At 35.3% G+C, this 12,059-nt stretch overlaps 1 pseudogene; it reads left to right on the top strand.

Annotated features, from left to right (window-relative positions):
- Nucleotides 1-2,415: 2,415 nt before the first annotated feature.
- LOC140853160 (uncharacterized) lies at nucleotides 2,416-4,335 on the top strand (annotated as a pseudogene).
- The last annotated feature ends 7,724 nt before the right edge of the window (nucleotides 4,336-12,059 follow it).

Consider the following 12,059-nt stretch of genomic DNA (forward strand, 5'->3'; position numbering starts at 1 on the left):
TTAATTTAAACCTCTGGGTTTGTTTAATTATTTTGATCCATTTAACAATCTGTTTAAATTTATTTAATTTATTTAAATTATTTAAATTATTTAACTCTTTAATCTATTTAATCTAACTCACTTATTTTATAAATGAGTTAGTTGGTCGGACCAATTTTTTTTTCTAATGATTATATTAAAATCTAAATTTTTGATCCATTTAATATACCGACTTGGGTGAATTTTAATCCATCAACCTTGGTCTGACCAATTCATTGCCCTTGACCTTTCAAATCCATGAAGTTGCTTTATCTTTCAAATCCATGAAGTGCTGTATCTTGACTGTGGCATCTTATATGATGATTATATATTGCTATTTGTTTGACAAGTCACAGCTTATACAGATTGATTGATGACTGCTCTTAGTTTCTTGGTTCACAAAAGGGATGGTGAACCCCAGATTACTTATGATCTGAGCTTCTTATATGTCCAGTGGGCTTGCAAGTAGATGATCATTAGGCCAAGCCAAACTTCCATGTAGCTTTTTGCAAGCATAGATTTGTTTAGGTCAACATGTTATATGCTTATTCGGTTTCAACTTGTCCTAATGGCATCTGCTGTGGCTTGTAGAGGCAATTAGGCCAAGAGAAATTTTTTGTGCACCGATGGTGTTGAACCGTATGCACCATCCGTAGTGATTGACTCATCCACAGAGTCGAAAGAAAATATAATTTTTTTATACGACATCATGCTTCGATCTGTGCGTGAGCCAATCACTACAGATAGTACAGATGTTCTGCACCACCGTGATGCATAAAATATTTTTTTAGATCAATTTCACACATCTTTTAAAATAATTTAGATTCTTATGTAGCCTCCGCATGAAATTTGACCTTCAATCATAGTTATAGAACAAAAGATGATTATAGATCAAACTTGTAGTCCAAAAAATTTCAAGACCTTGTCTCGGCAACTTATTTGCACCAGTCCATGGTAACATATCATAATTTCAATAAAAAAAAAATAAACAAACTTAAAACAAATCAACTCAATAATAGTGATTTCGTCAAAATTTTTTCTATTATTTTTAATAAAATTTAATTAGATAATTATCAAAAAAAAAAAAAAAAAGGAATAACAAGAGAAAATAAAAGCATGCATGTGATAGAAGACCAAGAATCCCTCTGAATAAAAGCCACAAGATCGAGACAAAGAAAGAAGAAGCACAGAAATCAATTCGTGGGAATCCTGCCAATCCACTGAAAATTTAGCCTCTCACATCGCTAGCGGACAGTAGGCTTTCTAACAGTGAGACTTCCTGATCCACGGATTGTTTTTTTTTGTAAATAAAAAATTTATCTAAAAATATATTTTTTTAAATAAATATTTTAGATAATATTTAAATAAAAAATAATTTATATATATATATTTACCCAAAAATTAGTTTCAAAATCTATTATTTATATTTTTATATTATTATTTTTCTAAATAAATTACTAAAATTTTTCTATATTTTATAATATTTTTACATTTTTAGATTTGAAGAAGTAGATGGTTTGAGCTATCTGATATTGAAAACAAAGATGATAGTTTAAAAATAAAATTAAATACTTACTTTACTAGCTGATGAAAAAATGATTTAACAATCTTCTAGATAGATAAGATTTAAATAATATTCATAAAAATAATTTATTATTTTAAAAAATATAAAAATATAAATAATTATTCAATAAAAATATTAATTAATTTTTTTAATAATATTTATCTATAAAAAAGTTATATAGATGAGCAAGAGTATAGATCTTTAAGCATGCAAATCATAGAATACAATCTAATATATACATTAGAAAGCAGAAAGTGAGAGAAATTGATTTGCAAATAAAGCTGTATACGTAAACAATCTTTTTTTTTATGCATGCAATGTGGATATTCTACTCAAAGTGAATACACATATGCATTATTAATGAATAAATTAAAAGTCATTTTAATCCATTAACGATGTTATTAAGATTTTCAGTTACGAACATTAAGATATGAATGGATATATTATTCATAAATTTTTATAAAAATATTAAAATTTATTTATATAATTTAAAAAATTTTTATAAATATTAAAGATCTAAATGGATATGTATTATAATTTTTTTATAAATATAATCATTAATTATATGAATAATTTATAAATTCGTACGTACGTGTGGGCTTAAAAACCAGTACAATCATGAAATGGCTGATGGGCAGCCATGAAATAAGAAGTCCATAGATTTAGATCATGCGATACACGTGTACATTTTGATGGCCGTTTTTTTTTTTTTTAATGGTGACCATCTATGATTGTACCATATGATCATCCCAACGATAATGTAATGCATGTCATGGTTTTAAAAATCATTATTTATAAAAAAAAATTGACGTAAAAAAATTCCATTCTCATTCATGGGCTTGCCCAACGTTTCCGACGTTCTTGCCGAGCGAACCATGAATATTTCCCACTCTCCTTTGTCCCCTCCTTCTCCTCCCGAGCCCATCGACGACGAGATCCGTAAAAAATTCCAAGCACCATCGACTCCACCACTCCCCTCTTTATTCCCTTTATCCTACTTATGTCCGTCTCACGCTATTCTACCCTCGATCCCTTCTCCCCAATTTCCTCTCTTTTCCCTCCTCTTCCCTCCACGATCCTCGTGAACTCCTCCCCGGGATCCCCTTCTCTCTGTCATATCTCATCTCCCCCGACCCCCTCTAGATTAGTATCTCATGTTCATAATTCGCTGTCCAATTCATAGAAATGCGAAAAAATTCGCAGATCTGACGTTAACATCACGGTTAGATCGTTGAAAACATCCGTATAACCAGTTACCGCAAGAAGATCGATTTGGTGATCATGGGTCGCCCTGATCGGCAGCAGATCCCCCGGTTGCGCCGCAGATTGCCCGGCCATGGCCGAGTTCCTGGAGGTCGGCGTTCCCGCGATGAACGCTCTGGAGATCTTGAGGGAGACGGTGAGGATCCTCCGTACGATCCTCTACTTTTATGACCATTCTTGCCTTCTCATCTGCCTGTTTCCGCGCCCTGCTCTCCAACACCTCGTTGATGCAGCCGCGTTGCGCTGTCGCACGCCTCGTCCTATTAGCTGTTACCAGCGGTCCCTCTCACCCATTTCCTCAAACAGATGTGCCACCATTTAGCTGGTACGGTTGTTTCCTGTACCTTCTGTTCCCTCTTTTACTCACATTCCTTCCCTTGCCCGCTTCCATCGTCTACTCTGTCGCCTGCTCATATGCCGGCAAAAAGTGTCGCTTTGGAGTTCTTCGGGACCGGAGCCGGATTTGGAGGCGCCTTGTGTCGACCTATATCTGGATCTGTGTCTCCATTTGTGGCTGCCTGGCTCTGTTTCTCGCCTCCTAGTGATGTCTGCAATGCACTTGCTGTTCTTGGTTACCCTCCGGAGATCGTCGTCTACCCAGCTCTGTTCACTGTCTTGGTCTTCTCGATGGTGTATGCCCACACGATCATTGTTTGCAATCTCGCCACTGTGATCTCCATCCTGGAGGATGTGTCGGGGCCGCAGGCTCTGGCTCGGTCGGTCCACTTGATCAAGGGGCAGACCCAGGCAGGGCTGTTGATATTTCTTGGGTCGACAATTGGGATGGCTTTGGTGGAAGGGCTATTTGAGCACAGAGTGAAAACATTGAGCTACGGGGATGGGTCATCGCGGCTGTGGGAAGGGCCTCTGCTGGTCCTTATGTATTCCTTTGTGGTGCTTGTCGATTCTATGATGAGTGCAGTCTTCTACTTCACTTGTAGATCTTCTAGCATGGAAGTGTTGAATGGTGATGACCATTCCGTGGAAGAACTAGAAAAGATTTCTATTGAGCTGGTGGATGTTAAATAATGCTGTATTTGGGAAAACTGATCCCTTTTAGCATCATTTCCACCAGGGCAATAAACAGCAAGAAAAGCCAGGACTGCAGATGGTGTTACTGCAGCAGTTGGTCTTGCGGATTTCGAAGAGGAAGCATTCCACCCTTAATTCGTGGTGGATGGAATGTTTTGATGCGAACTTTTCCTGTGGATGTACAAGAATTAAGATGCTTGATACGACTGGAAAATGCAACCCTTTGTGTACTGGATATCATGTAAATGAAAGTTTCAGTATACAGTCTATTTTGACATTTTTTGTAAGCCATGCCTATCCTAAAGCTCTTTCATGACTGATATAAGCATGCCTTGTATTTTTAAGTTCTTTGATCTTTTGTACTCCTCACTTCTTGGAAGTCCAGAATGATTATTAATTGAGACATCCTGTTGAAAACTGATTCCTTGAGTTCATGTCAAATTTCACCTTTTGATATGCACATTTCCAATAGGGAAACTTTTGAAGCTCTAGGAATGGCATTTGTTGATATGAAATTACTCTCAAATGATGGTCTTGCACATGCGAACAATAGTGCAGCTATTGGCAGCTAACCAGGACATTTTGATGTCATGCTTGTATTGAGGTACATGCACTCCTGCCCAGAGTTTTTTGGAAGCCAAAAGTTTGAGCATCAAGAACAACTGGTACGCACCATCTCTTATATGATACATTTTAATGATATGCTGCAAAATTATTTTGCTTTATCAAGTAATATGCATGGCATGCTATAAGTGATGCCACATTTTACTGAGAGATCTTAATTAGGAAATTTTGCCACTTTTAAGTTTACATTTCCTTGAAAGCATCAATTTTCTAATTCTTTTCGACATGTAACCAAAGCTTGCAGTTATTGTTTCTAGATGATATACTTTTGATAAGAGTCATTTGTTTTTTCTTTTATTTCTTACAATTACATTATGGAAAGAATCTAACTACAAATGACTATTCTCATTGATGATAAGTATGCCCTCCCACATGTTTCCTCGATCATCCTTGCCTTGATGCCTTGCTATTTCTAAATATCTTGAAGATATTATTTATTTATTTTTTTCACCTCAAATGTACATAAGCTCAAAGATTTATCTTCCCTAACATATATTATGGAAATTATGGTAAGTGTTATTAAAAAGGATTTCAGTGCTAGGTCTGCCAATCATAGTCAGCATGCAAGTCATGCTGGATGCCAAAATAAAAAAAAAAAAAAAAAAATCAAAAACTTCACCTCTTTTTATTTAGAAATTTTATTCCTTTAAAGTGCCATGTGAATCTTTAGTATTTCCTTTGATGATAGCAGGATAGTTTGATCAGATTAAAGTAACAAAAGTCTGGTTTAAAATTTGAACCAAAGTATTGGTGATGATCATGTATTTACTTAACATACTAATGATTTGATACTTTATACTATAGCAACCATTATAAGAGTTTTTCCATTCTACTTATAGAAGTGATGAAATCTCTGAATATTGCTAAATTAACCCATGATCTATGATTCTATAAAGATAGCCAACCCTTGCCCTTCACAATGTGCTAGAAGCCAATGATTGGAAAACTAGGAGAAGTCATTTGATCAGTTTATTTGTGTAGGAGATCAATTTTTCGAATAATCTTTTAAAAACTGTTGTCACAAAATGAGAATGCAAATGATGGAAAGAAAGACAAGGTTGAGTGGCGGATGTGTAAAATCACTATTAATTGAGAATTAAGTGATGGAGGCAACAAGTAACTAGGATGCTTGGTGCTACTTAATGAAGACCTAAGTGGGGCTTGCTTGAGAGTTTATACTAGATATATGTTGAAGTGTTTGGAGGAGCGAAGATATTGCAGCTAGGAATTTTGCGGAAGAATTTGGAGTAGTTTTATGGCAAAGATTGAAGTCAATGAATGTTGAACTAGAATAAATAATTTTCTTCAAAAGAACTAGAATCAATTTATCTTGAAGTCAATGAATGTTGAAGTTGATGAATGCTGATGAGGCTTCATGGTTATGTGGATAATTTATCTTTTCTTCTTCTTCTTTTTTTCTTTAATATAATTTTACACTCTTTTTTAGAAACATAGGTTTCATTTTGTCATTTTCCAAGGGGAACCCATTACTATAACTTACATATTTTCTTATATATTTTGGTATATGTGTAGATGACTCCTCTGATGATCATCATCTTTGTCTCCCCTAAAAAGAAAGGAAATAAAAGGAAAAAAAAAAAAGAAAAGAAAACCTAGAAGAAACGTCTACCTCTGTGTTGCATAAAATTAATATGCATTTAATTGACCAATTGTAAAGAATTGACCTATGAAGCTAGCTCTAAAATTTTGGATATGAACCATGTCTGAGCCAAACAAAACTGGAATAGCTTAATTAGTTTCAACCTATGATATGACCCTTTTTGATCATAAAATTTCATGTTATATGAATTCACTATTTTTGTTGAAGGGTTTCCTCCAAATTGACTGCTATTAGAAGTGCAATTGAAAACTTGTATCAGGTTAAAAAAAATTGGAATCTATTATGTCAACATTCATCATGCTTAATTAACAGCAAAGCTCTAGATACATGGGATAGTGCAGATAGTAGCAACATGAGTGATGTGATAAAGGTGTTAAGTTTTTTAAGTAAAATAATTCATTGACTTTCTACTTAGTGCCATTTTATTTTATTTTATTTTATTTTTAATTGAGAGTTCGGATAAAAGCCAAGTTGTTGAAATGGTTTTTTCTTTCTTAAAAGTTCTGCACCCTTACATATTATCAAATAGTAAGTATTTGTTGAGTAATTTCAAAGTTATACAATATGAGAAGTTCATAAAAAAAAATGTATACCTGCCTTTTCTTTTAGTATGCTTTTAAGTTTTCACATTATTCTGAATATTACTAAATATCAATAATGCATACATTAGCAACGAGATTGTGTGCCATCATAATCCATGAACCAAGGTTCAAAATACTACATATTGATGTTGTATCAGCTAAGGGTGGGTATGGTACATATTGGCACTGCACACTATGCTGATCAAGGTTATTGAGTGATATGCTTTGAGATGACCATTGTTCCTTGTATGGTCTATGTCGGCTTCCAAAATTATTTTTTTCTATTTTCTTATATTTTATTATTGCAAGGTTCATAAAACTAGTATCTGGAACCATATCGATATGTTATCAATTTGGTATGTTATGATAAGAGGTGGTATGGTACACACTACACACCTTGTATCAAGATGGGCTTCTGATACTTCTTTTTTTCATTCTTAGCCATGATACCACTCGAAATCAGGTGGTGTGGGATAGTTCTACTAACTCCAAACTAGCATAGATTAGTTCAGCTCTATACCCGAATTACCTTGATACCTATCAGTACCTTACCAATATAGTAGATAGGTACAATTAGTATGGATGGTACGAGTTGGTATTAGGGATGCAATCGATCTGAGTCGAGTTGAGTAACTAAAGGCTCGAGCTTGATTTGATTCAAAATATTCGAGCTCAAAACTCAACTTAAGATCGATCGAGCCTTAATATCTAAGCTCGAACTCGACTCAATAAAAAGAAGCAATACTTGAGATTGATTCGACTTGATTTGAATGTCAACTGAGCCATACTCAAGCTCAAATTCAAATCTTGATCATAATTAAAACATATGATTAAAATAAAATATAACATAATATTATATTTTAAAATATTAAATTAATAATATTTATCATAAATAAAATATAATATTATTAAAAATATATATACTTGACTAAGCTTGTGAGCCTTCAAATAGAGTATGTTGCTACTTGAGCTGGACTTGAAAAAATTATTTGAGCTACTCAGGTTTGATTCGAGCTCGATAACGATCGAGTCAAGTTGAGCTTGAATCCGATTCAAGCTCCAGCAATTCCCAGGCTGCTCAGCTCATTTGCACTCATAGTTGGTACAACAGATCTTGATTGTTGTAGTCTTTATAAAAAATATGATAGGAGTTCACTTTAAGTGATCTAGTTATAGTTTTCAGTGTGTCTTCAAGCTTTTTCTAGTTTATTAGATTGCATAGCATGGCTTGCTGTTTAAATATATTGCAAAAGTATATGGTAAAATCAAAACTGAAATGCAACTAGGCTACGAGCAATCATTGAACTAATGAATGCTTTATTTCAGTATGATCAATTGGAGGACATAACTTTCATTAAATTAATGATTTTTTTTTTTCCAATTTGATGAACCGTGCTAGTTTACATTTTCTGGAAATTACTACATTAGGATGAAGAATTGAAATGATTTCTTAGTGTCAGCTTTTTATGCTTGCTCAAATCTGAAAACACATCTAGGACATGTCTAGAACATATCATGCAATTGCTTACCAAATTTCCTTAATTTGTTATCATAGATTCATGCTCTAGGTCTTGATTACGTTTACCAGAGAATATTAGATCAATTAACAACAAAATCTGGACATCATTTTTTTCATTTAAACCCTAAACACTCCTATGTTGTTTTTTAAAAAAAATTATAAAAGGGTGGAGAGAGGGATTCACCCAGCTAGAATGCTTTTACATTCTAATAACTGAAAAAAAATACTTGCTTCAATCCATTGGAAATTGCATCCAATGGGCTGTTGGCTTCTACCTGTACTTGTTCCTACCTTGAAACGGTTGAGAACAAGCATCAAAACCCTCAGAAGCCCTCTCCTGAGCAGTGCCACTGATATCAGCGGAGGACTACACGTTCAGAAGGTATTACGGTTTATTGACCATCCTGTACTAGCTCCTGGCTGGTACATGCAGTATGTTAAACCTTGCTTGCATTTATGTTAACCTTAATATCACTATATTGTTGACACATGTTTGGCACATGATGTGAAAATAATATAAGAAAAATAGAAAACTAAAGCACATGTGAAAAAAGAAGGAAAAAACTGCAACATCTTCCATTTGCAGGCCCTATCTTGCATGGAAGTGAATGTTTAGTTCTTCAAAAGCCAGCTATATAGGGTATTTGCAAACGAAAAGTAATGTGGTATCCTCTTTGTATGGGCCTTATCTCCTATGTGAATACACACACTAATGCAATCGATACCATCCCTTTATTGTTACCCGACTTAATACATAATGCATAAGTTAGAGGCAATCTTGTGATCCATTCTAAAAGATGCAGTTTTAGGTGAAACAGCTGGATGTGGTTTGATGTCAAAGAGGGGAAAAGGAGTTGTCTGATTGAATGGAAATGAAATAAGACTTCACTTTATTTTTTTGCTTTACCAAAGAAATCATTCCGGACTTTTGTAGGGTACATCATTTTTAAGCTTTAGCCGCAACAATAGCAGGGGATCACCTTGTCATGATTCTTTTATTAGACTAAAGTACCATTTCAAAGACTGAAATAAGTGAGCCCAAATAATTCAATTTCTTATGCCATCTTTCTTTAAACAATTTCAACTGAAGAGTGTCGTATATCAACTCTAGTTGGCTGAGTGTCTTCATGGTTTTTCTGAGTTTGTAAAAATGATCATGGTTTCATGGGTTGTATGGCCACTAACCACTGAAACACTCAAAAAAAGGGAACAAAAGAACCAAAAGACTAATTTTAGTTATTGTGCTACGATTTAGTAAAATACTGTAATTAAGAGAATTTATTTGACCCTCTGTCACCTTGAGCAAGAACTTAGTCTCAATTTGATACATGCCACTTACAAGGGCTGACTGTCTTGTTTTCTTCACATTTCATTGCCATGTCCAAGGTATTAAAATGATATGAACAGACTTGACAGAATGCAAAGAAATTTAACTTTAGATATCTCAAGATATTAGATACATGATAAAAATGATGGCTGGATGATGCGGGACAATCCTAAAGGAGAGAGAAAAAGAAAATCAATCCTAATGATCAAGCTCTCTTTTGTTCATCAACAATAAATCACGTCCGGCCAGAGGCTCATTATTCCCAGGACAGACAGTGTAGTTGCCTATACTCTGCTCAGGAGGCGTGATTGATTGATACGAGACTAAAGCGAGATCAATCTAAATGATACAGACGAATGCCATTCGAGAGATTAGTAAATAACTAGCAATAGAGAATTTCATAAACAGATAGCAGAAATTAAACATGCTCACGAGTAAAGGCAAAAAGAAATATGAATGGAACAAGAGAAAATAAAACATTAAACCCGTGAGAAAAATTCAAGAAGATGATAAGAATCCGTATCGGTAGTAGTTAAGAAACTACTCTGATTAGGGCTCTTAATCTTTTAACCAAACAAATCCATCGATAAAGAACTAGGTCTTTACCAACATCGGATTTAAAAAAAATCAAAAATCAACTGTTAAGGAACGAAGGTCCTTGACAGCATATGATCTGTAGAATAAAAAATCACTCCCTCTCAGCACGATAGATGAAAATTCTGAAGGAGACAGATCTTCTCTTGGCAGAATAGACTTGCGTGGGTAGATGGTGGAGTCGAATCAGAGTCGCAAGAACACTAGATCTTAAGTAGAAGGAGTAGGATAGAAAGTGGGCCTCACATCCTCCCCTTGTGGGGCGATTTTGGGTCTCACACCCTCTTCCTTTCGGAGCGATTAACACAAGTATTTGTGGAGTTTATAAAATTATTCATTGTCCTCTTCATAAAAAATACAAGGATTTATATAGGACTCTAAGAGTTCTGTTTCTTTAGGAATCTCTTACCTTTACAAGGAAGAATCAGCCCTCCACAAAAAAGTAAAGCATTATATATGATAAAATAATCTACCATGGGAAAGAAATCAACCCTCAACAAAATAAGTAAGTAGCCAAGAACTCTTAAGGAATTCTAGGGAAATGGAACTCCATGTGGGTGCTTGATGCTTGACACAACTTGGCATGAGCATGGCACACGCTGGCATACCATATTTTTTTTCTTGGGCATGTGGAGAGTGGTGGCTCCAAAGTGACGTGGACAAATCCAAGTATAGCCCTATGGACCCAAAGCTAAATGCATTAAAATTTATTGACTGAAAATAAATAACTGAAGTAGAATCAATCTAATGTGGCTTCTTCGATCCAAATCGAATTTAAATCATGTTGTTGATTTTTGATGGCTCTGGTGTCCGCACCAATTCTCTCGAGGTGAGGAAAACTTAACCCTGTCGAGTGTGGGTCGATTCCGCTCTGGTGACGCTCAAGTAGATCGGGATCAATGCATTGCAGCTCTTCTCGAGTGATCCAGGTATCTTCAGACTTCGGTCGACCTCGCCATCTGACCAGATACCGCTGATAGCCTCGACTCCGGGTGGAGAGGATCTGCTCATCCAAAATTCTCTCAATCTGATCATGTTTTGCTGACATTTTGGCTGGTGGACACTCAGGACAGGCTCGCTCTCAAAGGTTGGGTTCAGGCTCAAATGGCTTATTAGGTATCCGAGTTGGTTCTTTATAGGTGACAAAATCTGTAATGTTAAAAGTAGAGCTAATCCCAAAATCAAAAGGTAGGTCCACAACATACGCATTTGATCCGATTTTCTTTATAATCTTAAACGGACCTGCTCCTCGGGCATGTAACTTCTTCGCGGTTTCGGGTGGAAACCGTTTAGGCCTCAATCGAACCATCACATAGTCTCCTTCTGCAAACTCTTGGACATGTCGATGAGAATCTGCATTCTGTTTATAAACTTTATTGCTCATACTAATTTTTTTACTGATCTCTTTATACAGACTCTTGACATGCTGTGCAAATGACTCTGCAGATTCGGAAAATCCTAGCATGCATGGGGAGTGGGATGAGGTTTATTGGTTTTCTAGGCTAATATCCATGAACTACTTCAAAAGGACTCATGCCAATGGACCTATTAACAGAGCTATTATATGCAAATTCGGCTCGGGGTAGCAAAAGATCCCAGTTACCCATATGTTTCCCAATCAAGCAACGCAAAAGATTTTCAAGACTCCTATTAACCACTTCGGTCTGACCGTCTGTTTGCGGATGATAGGCAGAAGAAAACTTTAGTTTTATGCTTAAAAGGTGTCATAGGATTTTCCAAAAGTAGCTCATAAATCTAATATCCCTATCAGAAATAATGATTTTAGATAATCCATGTAGTCTAACAATCTCATCAAAGTATATTCTTGTAACTTTCGACGCATTAGACGTTTGGCAACAAGGCAAGAAATGGGCCATTTTTGAAAATCTATCTACAACCACTAGAATAGAATCATG

Source organism: Elaeis guineensis, chromosome 13 (assembly GCF_000442705.2).
Source record: "Elaeis guineensis isolate ETL-2024a chromosome 13, EG11, whole genome shotgun sequence".
Lineage (NCBI taxonomy): Eukaryota > Viridiplantae > Streptophyta > Magnoliopsida > Arecales > Arecaceae > Elaeis > Elaeis guineensis.